The sequence below is a fragment of the Gekko japonicus genome, unplaced genomic scaffold, assembly GCF_001447785.1.
Source record: "Gekko japonicus isolate JY-2015 unplaced genomic scaffold, Gekko_japonicus_V1.1 scaffold1894, whole genome shotgun sequence".
Lineage (NCBI taxonomy): Eukaryota > Metazoa > Chordata > Lepidosauria > Squamata > Gekkonidae > Gekko > Gekko japonicus.
In genome coordinates, this window is record NW_015163146.1 from 178,583 (window position 1) to 192,042 (window position 13,460).

At 49.8% G+C, this 13,460-nt stretch overlaps 1 protein-coding gene across 8 annotated transcripts in view; it reads right to left on the minus strand.

Moving 5' to 3' along the window:
* The window catches only part of TCF3 (transcription factor 3), a 146,052-nt gene extending 134,316 nt beyond the window's left edge, over positions 1-11,736 (minus strand). For all 8 annotated transcript variants that reach the window (XM_015407007.1, XM_015407006.1, XM_015407001.1 and 5 more), the window contains exon 1: positions 11,352-11,736. The gene's annotated coding sequence lies outside the window, so the exon portion shown is untranslated. The remainder of the gene's footprint in view (positions 1-11,351) is intronic.
* Between the last annotated feature and the right edge of the window lie 1,724 nt (positions 11,737-13,460).

The following is a 13,460-nucleotide window of genomic DNA, read 5'->3' on the forward strand; positions in this document are numbered from 1 at the left end:
AAAGAGTCTTTTCCCGCCAATCCTTTGAATAAACCTGTTGGGGGCTGTAGACTCAGGGGAGAAACAGAAAAGCACCAAGCCACAGTAACTACCCTGCGGAACTCACCGCCACTGGACGCAGCAGTCGCCATTAGGTTAGGTTTTCAATGGCTATTTAGCAAAGATAGCTAAACAGAACCTCCATATTCAGGAGCAGGGTACCACCAGATTCACAGGGAAACAACAATGGGGAGGGTTTGGTCTCACTGTTGTGCTCATGAGCAGTGTTCCCTCTAAGCTGAACTAGTGTGAGCTAGCTCACAGTTTTTTAGTCTCCGGCTCACACATTTTTTGTCGTAGCTCAGGAAGGATGCCTCCAGAGCAAACTAATTTATGCAGCAGCCAAATCGCTCGCTCACCACTTGAACGCGAGTAGCTCAAAAAACAGAATTTTTGCTCACAGGACTCCACAGTTTAGAGGGAGCATCGCTTATGAGCAGGGGTCATTTCCTGCAGGAGTGCACAGGAGCGGAGCTCCGGCAGTAAAGAGCCCAGGGGGCGGGCACATGCAACAAGCCCCGCCCCTTGCTCCCAGTAGCCCTCAGTTGGCCACGAGGAGCAAGAAGCAGCCAGATAAGTTGCAGAGCCCCCCCCCCAGCCCACCTTCAGGTACAAGCTATCCCTCCTCTGTGAGGGCAGACCTGCGCATTTCCCCTCCCCATAACTAGCAATCCAAAACAGTCCAGTGGCAACTTTAAGGCCAAGTTTTATTCAGGTACAAGCTCTCCCTCCTCTGTGAGAACGTGTCCCCCCCAATAGCTAGCAATCCAAAACAGTCCAGTGGAGCCTGAGCGGTGGGTGTTGCCTTCTGACACACTTCCGGTGATGTCAGGGGGTGTGGCATATGCAAATGAGCTATGCTAATGAGCTCCTGCATCTCTTTTTCTACGAAATGACCCCTGCTGATGAGACTTCTGGGCACATCTGGGTGGGACTCAGTACGGATGTCTGGTCCAGCTGGGCTCTTCTAACTATCTGTGAGATGACGAAAATTCCAGCTTTACTCGCCCAACAAAAAAGTGTAAAGGGATTCTGAGTATTTCTCCCCCCGTCCAGCGAAGCGCCCCAGTTAGCCCTAGACTTGCTGCCGGGAGGTTGACAACTGTAGATATTCGTGGGCCCCCAACGAGCCAAAGCGAAACACTTTTTAAGGCGGTGACTCGAGCAAGCTTAAAACATCTTCATTGTGTTACTCGTTAATTTGCTGTCCAGCCTCTGTCTATACGTTTGAACTCTACCTTCCATTCCAATGCATTTGGGAAAAGTGTGCCTGCACACGAAAAGCTCATCCCTTGGAGAAGAAAAGAGATACCACCCAAAGAAGAAGAAATAAATAAGCTATTGGAAATGGCTGAGATGGACAAATCAGCTATACTTTTGAAAGGACAAAAAGAAGAAAATTTTGAAAATACATGGTCAAGATTCTACAGGCGGACTGAAGAATGTATTAAATGTATACAACCGAAGTAGAAAACACAAAGAACGTAATAAGGATGCTGATAGTAATACCTGCAGAACTTTAAAAGAACATTATAAGGTGTAGAAACGTATTTGTGTTTAGAGAAAAACCTAAGAGATACTCAATGGTTAGATTCTCCTATCTTATGTCTGTGTTGTAGATTTGTTTTGTCTTGTTAGTGTGTGTTTATTTGTTGTTGTTACAAAATTTTAAAAAAAAACTTCTGGGAGAAAGCTCATCCCTTGAATACACCTTGGTTTATGTTTGTTAAGTTTGCATTGTGATGGGGGAAAAAAACCTAATAAAATTCTGTCCTTTTGGGGCAGTTAAAAAAAAATAAAACAAATAAACCTTGGTTGGTCTTGAAGGTGCCACGGGACTCTACATGGGTGCTCCTGCATCTCTATGCTTGTCCTGATGTTTCCCTCGCCCCAGCCGGAAGTCATAAGGCGAGAGAGAGGAAGGGCACGCAGACAGTGATAGACCCCGTCTGAACCGGCAGAACAAAGTTAAGAGTCCAGTGGCACCTTTAAGACCAACAATGGTTTATTCAACGTATGAGCTTTTCTGTGCACGCACACTTACTCTGGAATGGTAGGTAAGGTTCAAACTATAAGTGGGCATCCACATGAAAGCTTATACCTTGAATAAACCTTTGTTGGTCTTTAGGGTGCCACTGGACTCTATGTTTGTTCTACTGCTTCAGACAAACACAGCTGACCACCCGGCACTAGGCTTAGGGGTCGGGAGCAGTGCTCCCTCTCAGCTGTGCAGTCTGGTGAGCAAAAATTCTACTTGGTGAGCTCCTGGTATTAAAGTTGTGAGCGAGCAATTTGGCTGCAGCATAAATCAGTTTGCTCTGGAGCCACCCTTCCTGAGCTAAGAAAAATATGTGTGCGCCGGAGGCTAAAAAACTGTGAGCTCGCTCACACTAACTCAGCTTAGAGGGAACACTGGTCAGGCACCCTGTTTTTGAACAGGGGAGCTCAGAGCACATTTGTCTCTCTCCTGCTGCGATCCACAGGGCATCCAAATCCCCCAGCTTGGGCTGATTTGTGTCCAGTGTAACATTTGGAACTCCTGTCCACTAAAATGTGAGGAGGAGGAGGAGGAGGAGTGGATTTATACTCCGCCCTTCACTCGGAGTCTCAGAGCCGCTTACAAACTCCTTTCCCTTCCCCTCCCTGCAACAGACACCCTGTGAGGCCAGTGGGGCTGAGGGACCTCTCTCGAGGACTGCCCTTGAGAAAACAGCTCTGAGAGAGCTTGTAACTGACCCAAGGTCACCCAGCAGTTTCATATGGAGGAGTGGGGAATCAAACCCGGTTTTCCCAGATTAGAGTCCGCGCACTTAACCACTACACCAAACTGGCTGTCTGTGTGATAAACATGAGAAAGCTCTCTCCAGAGTGAACGGATGAGACCCTTAAAACAGGGATGTTTGTAAGTGGGACACGGGGCCTGTCATTATTTTATCTATGTTTTATTTTGTTAATCAAAATATTGATGTCCCACTCTCCCTAGGGACTTAAGGCAGCACCCTGGTACCCTCGGTCCCTTCTTGGTCATGTCACACATAAGTGCTTCTACTACTGGGCTGGCAACATGATATCATTACTGGTCTTGTAAAAACACCCCTCCATCCTCCTCTGCGACAGCCTCAAACAAATGTCCCTCTAATTGTTTGTGGAGAGAGCCCCCCAAAGCATTTGAACCTGGGGCTCAGCAAGGAGGAAGGTGACTACTGAAAGAAATGCATGTCTGACTTATGGAACTCACTGCCACAAGATATGGGAATCTCCACATTCAGAGGCACTCATCCTCTCAATCCCAGAGCCAGGAGGCAACATTAGGGAAGGCCTTGGCCTCTATGCCGTGTTGTTGGCCCTCAAGAGGAATAGGTTGGCCACTGTGTAAGACAGGATGCTGGACTAGAGGGACCACTGGTCTGATCCAGCCGGGCTCTTCTTATGTTCTTATCAGGGAAGGCCTCCGTCTTTAGGCCCTGTTGCTGACCATCCAGAGGAACTGGGTGGCCCCTGTGTGAGACAGGATGCTGGCCTAGAGGGACCACTGGTCTGATCCAGCGGGGCTCTTCTGATGTTCTTATCAGGGAAGGCCTCGGCCTCTCTGCCCTCTTGTTGGCCCTCCAGAGGAACTGGCTGGCCACTGTGCGAGACAGGATACTGGACTAGATGGACCACCGGTCTGATCCAGCAGGGCTCTTCTAATGTTCTTATCAGGGAAGGCCTCGGCCTCTCTGCCCTCTTGTTGGCCCTCCAGAGGAACTGGCTGGCCACTGTGCGAGACAGGATACTGGACTAGATGGACCACCGGTCTGATCCAGCAGGGCTCTTCTAATGTTCTTATCAGGGAAGGCCTCGGCCTCTCTGCCCTCTTGTTGGCCCTCCAGAGGAACTGGCTGGCCACTGTGCGAGACAGGATACTGGACTAGATGGACCACCGGTCTGATCCAGCAGGGCTCTTCTAATGTTCTTATCAGGGAAGGCCTCGGCCTCTCTGCCCTCTTGTTGGCCCTCCAGAGGAACTGGCTGGCCACTGTGCGAGACAGGATACTGGACTAGATGGACTACTGGTCTGACCTAGCAGGGCTCTTCTCGTGTTCTGATGACAACTTCGGTGACTGGTGCTTTTTTTAAAAATAGACAAGATCACAGAGGACAGACTTCTCAAAAGCGATTACATAAATGGAGCCTCCATATTCAAATGCAGTCTATCTGCAAATAAGACAGGAACCCTGGGTACTCTTTGGTAACTACCTCCTGAGTGTTGTGTGCCGGAGTGGGGGTGGGGGCACTGGATTTGGGTTTTGTGAAGCGGCAGCCTGCCCCACGCTGCAACCCGCAACATTCCAGCCATTTCAAAAAGCGTGGCTACCTTTTGAGAAATTTTGATTTGCAGAAAGGCTAAAGTCATCTGCCCTGACCCGGCTGTCCCAAGGTAGCTGCGTCTCGTCAGAACTCAGCAGCTAAGCAGGGTCGGCCCTGGTCAGTATTTGGATGGGAGACCACCAAAGAATTCCAGGATCGCCACGCAGAGGCAGGCCATGGCAAACCACCTCTGTTTGTCTCTTGACTTGAAAACCCCATTAGGGGTCGCCACAATTCAGCTGTGACATGACAATGCTTTCCACCACCATCAAAGCCTTCCATTTGGACTCTCCCGCATTCTCAAGTGTGTCTGTATACCCTGCATACCCTCATCCCTTGTCTGGGGGCAAGTCACAGGCAAAAAGACCTCTGCGCGTGCTCAGAAGCACAGCTGTTCCTGACACAAAAAAACAGGTTTTTACCACTATGCCCTAGCTCCAACTAGAGATGTGAAGGCCCGGAAAAAAACCGGAAAAATTCGGGGGGGGGGACGTTTCCCCCCCGTTTTTTTCCCCCTGAAGCCTTTTTGTTTTTTTCCGAAAAATTGAAAAAAGAAAAAAAAATGATTATGGAACGTTTTATTTTAACATGATGAATAAAATATTTTAAGGCAAGGTGTTCAAATATTTTCCAAATCATTTCTAAAATATATATATATGGTATCAGATTGATCTAATTTCTGTGCACTGAGGACAAGCAAGTCCTAGGTTACAAACTGAACCCTCCAATGCAAGAACAAGGTGCATTTCTTCCTTTAGGAGGTGCTATTGTCAGAAGAAAATAAAAAAGTTTCAGTTTTGTTTTTGCATGTGGGTGGGTATTCTGTTTGAAATAATTGTTTGGATACACTATGTTTTTAATATGCTAGTTGTGATAATTTCATGCCAAGTAAAAATGTCCATAGTCATATTTTATGTTCCTAAAGTAACAGAATGACTTTCAATCTAGAAAAGACAAAAGAAATGCTAACGTAGCATTTTTTCAATTTTTCCGAAAATTTCCGTTTTTTTCCGGGAAAAAACGGGTTTTTTCCCGAGCTTCAAAATTTCCGGAAATTTTACATCTCTAGCTCCAACTCTGATATTCTTCGGGCGGACCGCTAGAATTTTTAAGAAGAGGATGCCCCCCTCACCTGTGGCTCAGTGGTTCTCGACCTGCAGAAGGTCCCAGGTTCAGTCCTCAACACCTCCAGTTGGGGATGATGGGAAAGACCTTTGACTGAGACCCCGGAAAGCCATTGCCAGTCTGAGTGGACAATACTGACCCGATGGACCAAGGGCCTTATTCGGTAAAAGGCAGCTTCAACGGCTGCCATCGGATGGCTGATGTCCACTGACTCCTTCCCCCTTTGTTTTACTTATCGGGCGTCTACGTAAGCAGCTAGTCCATATTAAGGAGCTGTTACACAGGAACGATCTGCAGAATGACGAAGCTCACGATCCGAACCAGTCGGCAGCATTTTTAGCCACACCACCTGTCATTCTTCTACATTATTTTTACGCGTTTGCTTGGGCGCGCATCAGCACAGCAGTGGGGGAGGCTGAGGTTGCCAGCATGTGTCTTTAAGACAAAGCCCACGGTCATCGAATCACAGAGTCGGAAGGGGCCCTAGAGGCCATCCAGCCCAACCCCCTGCTCAATGCAGGATCGGCCTAAAGCGGAGGTGACCAAACTTGCTTCACACCAGAGCCACATAGAATGAATGTCAGATGTTTGAGAGCCGCAAGGCACAAACAAATATTACACGTTTTTACTAGGGAATATGCAAATCTGCTTTTTCATTAACATTAAATGGGACGGCCAAAAATAATAACAGAAGCGGGAAAAGCAGATAGTGATAATATTTATTTGTCCAATGATATAGTGATAATATTTATTTGTCCAATGATATAGTGATAATATTTATTTGTCCAATGATATAGTGATAATATTTATTTGTCCAATGATATAGTGATAATATTTATTTGTCCAATGATATAGTGATAATATTTATTTGTCCAATGATATAATTTAGCTTCCCCGGCCGCCCTGCCAGGATCCGCACGATATGTGTGAAAGAGCCGCATGCGGCTCCCGAGCCACAGTTTGGCCACCCCTGGCCTAGAGCAGTGGTGGCGAACCTAAGGCACGGGGGCCAGAGGCGGCACTCAGAGCCCTCTCTGCGGGCACGCGTGCCATCACCCCAGCCAGGCCCAGACCATCATTAAAGTGTCGAATTCCCTGCCAAATAATTTTAAGAAAATGAAAGCATTTGGGATGGCTTTCCTTCCTTTGTTTGGATCATCTTAAGTTACTGTGTGAGTGGTTTTTTCTAAAGTAAAACCTCAGTATTCAGGTTAAATGGCCGAGTTGGCACTTTGCGATAAATAAGCGGGTTTTGGGTCGCAGTTTGGGCACTCGGGTCTCCAAAAGGTTCGCCATCACTGGCCTAGAGCATCCCCGACAAGTGTTTGTCCAGGCGCTGGTTTATTTCCTAAGATCCAGCCGGTACCTTCCCGCCCTTCATTTAAACCCATTATCGCGAGTCCTGTCCTCTGCAGCCAAGAGGAACAGCCCCCTAACTTCCCCGATACTTCAAGAGAGCAATCATGCCGCCCCCCCAGCCTCCTCTTCTCCAGATTGAACATTCCCAGATCCCTCAGCCTTTCCTCCTAGGGTCTGGTCTCCAGTCCCCCATTGTCCTCGTCGACCTCCTCTGCAACGCGCTCCATTCTGTCCATATCCTTGTTTTGAAATTTTTGACCACCCCCAAAATTGGTCCACTTGATATCATAGTTCCCTCTAAGCTGAGTCGGTGTGAGCCAGCTCACAGATTTTTAGCCTCCGGCTCACACCTTTTTGTCTTAGCTCAGGAAGGATGGCTCCAAAGCAAACTGATTTATGCAGCAGCCAAATCGCTCGCTCACAACTTTAATGCCAGTAGCTCACAAAGTAGAATTTTTGCTCACAAGACTCCACAGCTTAGAGGGAACATTGCTTGATATTATTGTGATATGGGAGATTTGGGGGGGGCTGTACCCCTCCCCCTCTTGATGGCTTCCCACGCTACGCCCCATCTCTGTATCATATCTTTTTGGCTCCTAGGGAGGGGGATTATCGTCATTTACACCCCGCCCCCATCCTGGGGGGGGGTCAAGGCGAGGGCACATTGCATTATTGAAATGGAGTAATGTTCCAGCTCTTATGAAAATACCCAGGGCTTTGCAGAAACAAATTTGCTAGTGTCCATCTCCCCCCCCCCCCCCCGCTGCCTTGCATGCATTACTGAGAACGAACCAGGAGGGAAAAGAGAAATAAAAAAAGGAATCGCTTGATAGCCAGAGTATTTGTTAAGTGTATTTTAACTTAGAAAAAAAAATTAAAAGCAAAAAAACAAATACTTGCAACGTATTATGGACGGCCCAGGCTTGCCTGGTCCGGATAGATCTCAGATGGGAGGGAAAGGTAAAGGTTTCCTTGCTCGAAAGCCAGTCGAGTCCAGCTCTAGGGTTGCGGTGCTCATCTCCGTTTCAAAGCCGAAGAGCCAGCGCTGTCCAAAGACGTTTCCGTGGTCATGTTTGCCGGCATGACTAAACACCGAGGTGCACGGAACGCTGTTAGCTGCCCACCGAAGTGGTACCTATTGATCTACTTGCAATGTCTTGCTTTCGAACTGCTAGGTTGGCAGGAGCTGGAACTAGAGACGGGAGCTCACTCTGTCATGTGGCACACTCGGGTCTCGAACTGCTGAACTACCGACCTTCCACGGCCTGCAGTTCAGCGTCTTAACCACTTGAGCCACCGCAGCTCCTTCAGATGGGAGACCACCAAGGAATTCCAGGGTTGCTATGCAGAGGCAGGCAATGGCCAACCACCTCTGAATGCCTCTTGGTATTTTTGGCCACTGTGTGGCAGAGTGTTGGACTAGATGGGCCCCTGGCCTGATCCAACATTTGGCTTCTCTTATGTTCTTATGAAAACCCAAGGGGTCGCGGGTCGCCGTGGCTCAGATGTAACTTGACGGCAACCACAACAACAATAAGGCTGCATGGTATAAAATGTTTTCCCAAACTTGCTTGGGTAAATGACTGGGACTTGTATCGCCAGTAAGATCCCTTTATGTGATTTCTGGGCCACTTAATGTGTCCTGTTGATACTTATGTGAGACTTCTGTAACTTCCTGGGGGTTCCGGACTTCTAATACCCTCATGTCTTGGTTAATGAATGTCCCATTTGGTGGATTGTACTGACTGGCGACGACACATAGTTCGCCTCGAGTGAATGTGAGAACGGCAGACGACAAATAAAGTCAATAAATTTAAATCGTACACATGTGCTCCTGAAACCATGTGGCAAAGGATGCCTAGAGGCACAAAGGACCTCAAGGAGGGGTCCCCCCCCCCAAGGCTGGGAGGTACACAGGGATTAAAGTCCCCAGCTGGCTTCACCCCCCCCCCCCAACACCTTGCGTGGACAAATTCGAGGGTGAAGCCGAACCAAGGCTTTAACCCCTCTCCGCCCCATCTCAAATAACAGAATCCCCCCCCCCCCAATGCGAATTAAGTTTTGGAAAAGCAGATTCTCCCGTCTGACATAGCGACTAAAAAACTATCCCCGCCCCCTTTCCCTCCACAACCCCTTCCACTCCCCACCCCCCAAATCCAGACAGGGCCACCGATGTTGCTAAGAGGGTCCTCAAAGCTCGCCGGTCACTGCAATCTTTATTTTAAAAACTGGGGATAGGGGAGCAAGGTCTAAAAACTTTGCACACAAAGCAAAGTTGGAGGGCGGGTCGGATGGGGTGGGGGTTTCAGGATTGCGCAATAGCAAAAAAAAAAGTTTGCAATCTTCGCACGCACGCACACACAAAGGAACCCGGCAGATGCTTAACTTGCAGGTCACTCATAGTAAAAAGCACATTATGCGCCCCCTGACCATAATTCTCTTCAAATTCGGTGTCACTAAGAGGGAAACTATCTCATAAAAGCAGCTGCTGCCTCAGGCGTCACCCCCCCCCAAGCCTGCATTTCTCTCCTGAATTGCAAGAGAATGCACACACAGAGAGGTGTTTTTCGGGGCGGGGTGCACATGTGAATGCGCCTGGGTTCCCATGGGCAGCGTCAGAGGTCCTTCCCACATGCCAAAGCTCTGCTTATCCTCCACACGCTCCACAGCCACACGGAGAATCCACGCCAGGCCTCCCATTCAGAGAACGCACGCCGAGGACAAGGGCACACACAACACAACCCGTGCACCAGCACGTTCTCTTCCTCCCAGTGCGTCCCCTGGTTCATTTCATACTCCTGTGAATGGGGACTTCTAGTTGCAACCCTGTCAGAGAGAGGCCTGTACACACAGACACAGAAAACGCCAGGAACTCTTCCACGCACGATTCCCAAACCAGAACTCCACATTGCTGGGGGGGGGGTTGATCCTGTTGCCCAAAGAGACCCCCCTCCCCCCGCAGAAAGCAACAACCCCCGTGTAAATACTTTCTACAGGGCCGCCAGACCCAAGTGACAGGACACAAAATACGGATGCAGGCAAGCAGCGAGCTTTCGGAACCAAGTCGGTTCACTTGACACCGTGCAAGTCTGGGCAGCCGCCTACGCACTGCCGGTCCACTCCACACAGGGCTGCGCCCAGTGCCCCAAAGCATTTAGCGGCGGCCTGCACCATCATGCACGAGGCTTCCAAAACAATCGAGTCACAAGCCAAAAGAAAAATCTCTCTCTCTCTCTTCCTCTCTTTTTTTGGAAGATGGGTACAGAGCAACAGAAATGACAAAGAAGCCAAGGGAGAGGGATATTCAAATACACTTCTCCTGGGCTCCCAAAATTGTCCCCTTAACTCAGGGGAAGGGTCCCGAAAGACACCCGTGGTGCCCGTGAAAGTGGTGTGTGGACTCCTCTTGGGGGGGGAGCACTATCCAGGCCGCAAAGATCTTCCAAAAATCTCTCTTTTAACAGCTTCCTCTGTTGCTAACTTTTTTTAAAAAAAAATAAACAAGCAGTTTGTTGAACTTTTTTTGAGGGGTGTGTGCGTGGGGGGGGAGAGCAGAAATTATGGAATACAGGAGGAGAAAACGAAGATCTGGGATCAAAGGGGCAATCAGGAGGACATCAAAGTCGCCTGACGCACACACATACACACACCCCTCCCCACCCCACCCAGGGAACTGGGGAGCGTGTGGCTGGGTGGGGGAGAAACATGTTTTTAAAATTTTCTTGTCTGTAAAATGGGACAGATCCAGACTCTCCAAGATACCCTCACTCCTATCTTGGCACACTGGAATAATATATATATATATTTTTAAAGTTTGTAACCGAGTTTGTGTAAAGTTGAAGGGGGGGGGGTAGATCTGAGCCACCATTAAAAAAACCCCACTTGGGATTTCACACACACCCCACTCCAAGTGCAAAGAAATCACCCACACGCAATACACACGACGTGTCCTCCTCTTCCCAAATACAATAAACTCCACGAGGCACGAAAGTGTGTGTGTGGGGGGGAGAATGGGGGGGTCTCTTCTCCTCTCTTGCTGGGCCATCCCACTCCCCCAAGCCGAAGTTTACAACAGTTCTAGACGGAGTAGTAAGAAAGTCCTTCCGAACCCCCCAACTCATAAACAGCATGGGGGGAAGCAAGGAGGGAAGCCCCCTCCAGTGACTCCATGAAGTTTAATACGACTTCCGGGGGTGGAGGAGAGAAAATGAGAAAGAAAGGGCGACAATGGACCGGGGTGCAGGAATCCCCCCCTTTAAAAAAAACTTGAAAAATATGGAGGCTAGGCTTGGAGACGGAAAGGGGGGGGGGCAAGGAAAGAGTAGCTCCGGATCCCCCCCCCCCCCGATTACCCAGAGCGGGGGGGAGATCCCCCCAGAAAGAAATTAGTTCCGTGAAGGGAGTTTTTTTAATTAAAAAAAAAACAGAATTCCCCCCCAAAATTAGAAAGTGGGAGCCCCTCCCCTAGAACGACTTACCTGCTCAGCGTCGTGGATGGAGGGGTGGGGGGTGGGGAGGACATCCAACGAAAGCTGAAACCAGCAGCTGGAACGATCCGGGGCGCAGCCGGGGGTGGGGGGTAAGCCCGCAGCGCCCCGGTTCCCCCTTTCCTGCCTCTCCTATTGTTCTCCCGGCGGCAGCCGAGGCGGCGGCGGCGGCTTCCCAACGTAGCGAACGGAAATGGCCACAAAATGTAGCCAGAGAAGAAGGAAAAAAAGAAAAGAAAAAAAAGGGAGCGAGCGGGCGAGAATCAAAAGGCCCCAACGTTCGATCCGGCGCCCCCGATCAAAGGCTCCTCAACGTTCCATCCGCTCTGAAAGTAAAAGTCCTTTCCCTGCGCTGGGCCTCCAGTTAGCGCCGACTTCGGCGGCTCATAATGTCTTTTTTCCCCCTCCTTCCCCCTCCCTCGGTTCCACACATACACATAACACACACGGATCGTAGCCTTGCTTCGGGCCCCCCCTCCGCCGCCTCCTCCTCCTCCTTCTCCACCTCCTTCCCTATCCCCCCCCTGCCGTATCCTTCCGCCGCAGCAGCCTCCACAAGGGCAGCTGCACAAGCAAAAAAAAGGGGTGAAAGGAAGAGTAGGGCTGTCCACAAGGCTCCGTTCTCCCTCTCCCCTTCCAAATAAAAAAAATACTTGGGAAGGGAGGGGTCTGGCAGTTTTCCTTCAATGCCAAGGATCTGGGCAAGAGAAGCAAAGGCAATTCCCACCAGCAGCTAATTGGAAATATTTGGGATGGAGTTTTGGAAGAGAAAGGAACAAGTGGTGTGAGTTCAGAGCGGCCCTCCCTGCAGAATTTCAAATGAGCGCCTCCCTCCCAGCCTTCAAACACACGCTGGCAAGACATGTCTTGGTTCTAACCCAAGGTCTTGAGCGTCCCTCGTAACCCGCGAAAGACCCCGCGAATGCACAGGCGCCCCCCTCCTGGCATCCCCACAAAGAGGTTTAACCCCGATGTCTGCCTACCGTGGTCCAGCCAAGACCACCACATCCCATAATTCCTCCCCCAAAAGTCCGCAGAGAAAAGGTGAACCCTTGAAGAACAGGCAGGGCAAATTAACCAGCCTTACCGGACATCCCAAAGAGAACCCCGGAGCTGTCTCCTCAACAGAAGCCGAGGCCCTATAGAGACCCTATGCTCCCTCTAAGCTATGGAGTCTTGGGAGCAAAAATTCTACTTTGTGAGCTACTGGCATTAAAATTGTGAGCAACTGATTTGGCTCCTGCATAAATTAGTGTGCTCTGGAGCCATCCTTCCTGAGCGAAGACAGAAATGTGTGAGCTGGAGGCTAAAAAAACCCTGTGAGCTAACTCACACTAACTCAGCTTAGAGGGAACACTGCTATAGAGGGGATGGCCCTAATTTCCCCACCACAGAACCCCCTCAAAAAGCTGACTGGACTTGTTTACTGGCTCGACTGCCCTGCCCTGTCACAGTTCTGCCATCCCATACACGCCCTACACCTTTGGGGTGGCGGTACCGCCCATGTACGTGGCTCCGCCTCTCCATAGTTATAAAACTCTACCAACGCTATTAATATTTTGCCAAAAAAAATCTCGACCATCCTTTGGAGCTTTGTAGGGCCCTGAGGCCCAGAAACCCTAGAGAGTGCTGAAATGGACCTTCGTGGACACGTCCCACATAAGAGCGGCCTGCTCAAACACACGCTCTACCCCCATGCGCTTGCATGCGTGTGTGTAAAATGTGGTCCAGTTGCAGGGCAGTTACGGTGACCCCACAGGGTTTTCGAGGCAAGTGGTCCTGCAGAGATTCTTTTGCCAGTCCTTGTCTCTGTAGAGTCTTCCTTGGTGGTCTCCCATCCAAGTACCCACCACCTCCGAGATCTGACCACATCCCCACCCTATACACATGCCCCATAGTGACATATCTGCCCCAGGCCCGCCCACACAATAAAGGACAAACATTCTCAAGGCCAAATAACCCCATGACCACCAATTCTCCTTCTCAGGCTGAGCCCCACATCTCCTAAACTAGACCTCTCTGGCATCCACTGAAGCCACAGTCCACAGAATTGCACCCCACTGCACATGGGTGTCTCCAAGCTAGCCTGGAGTGGCAGCA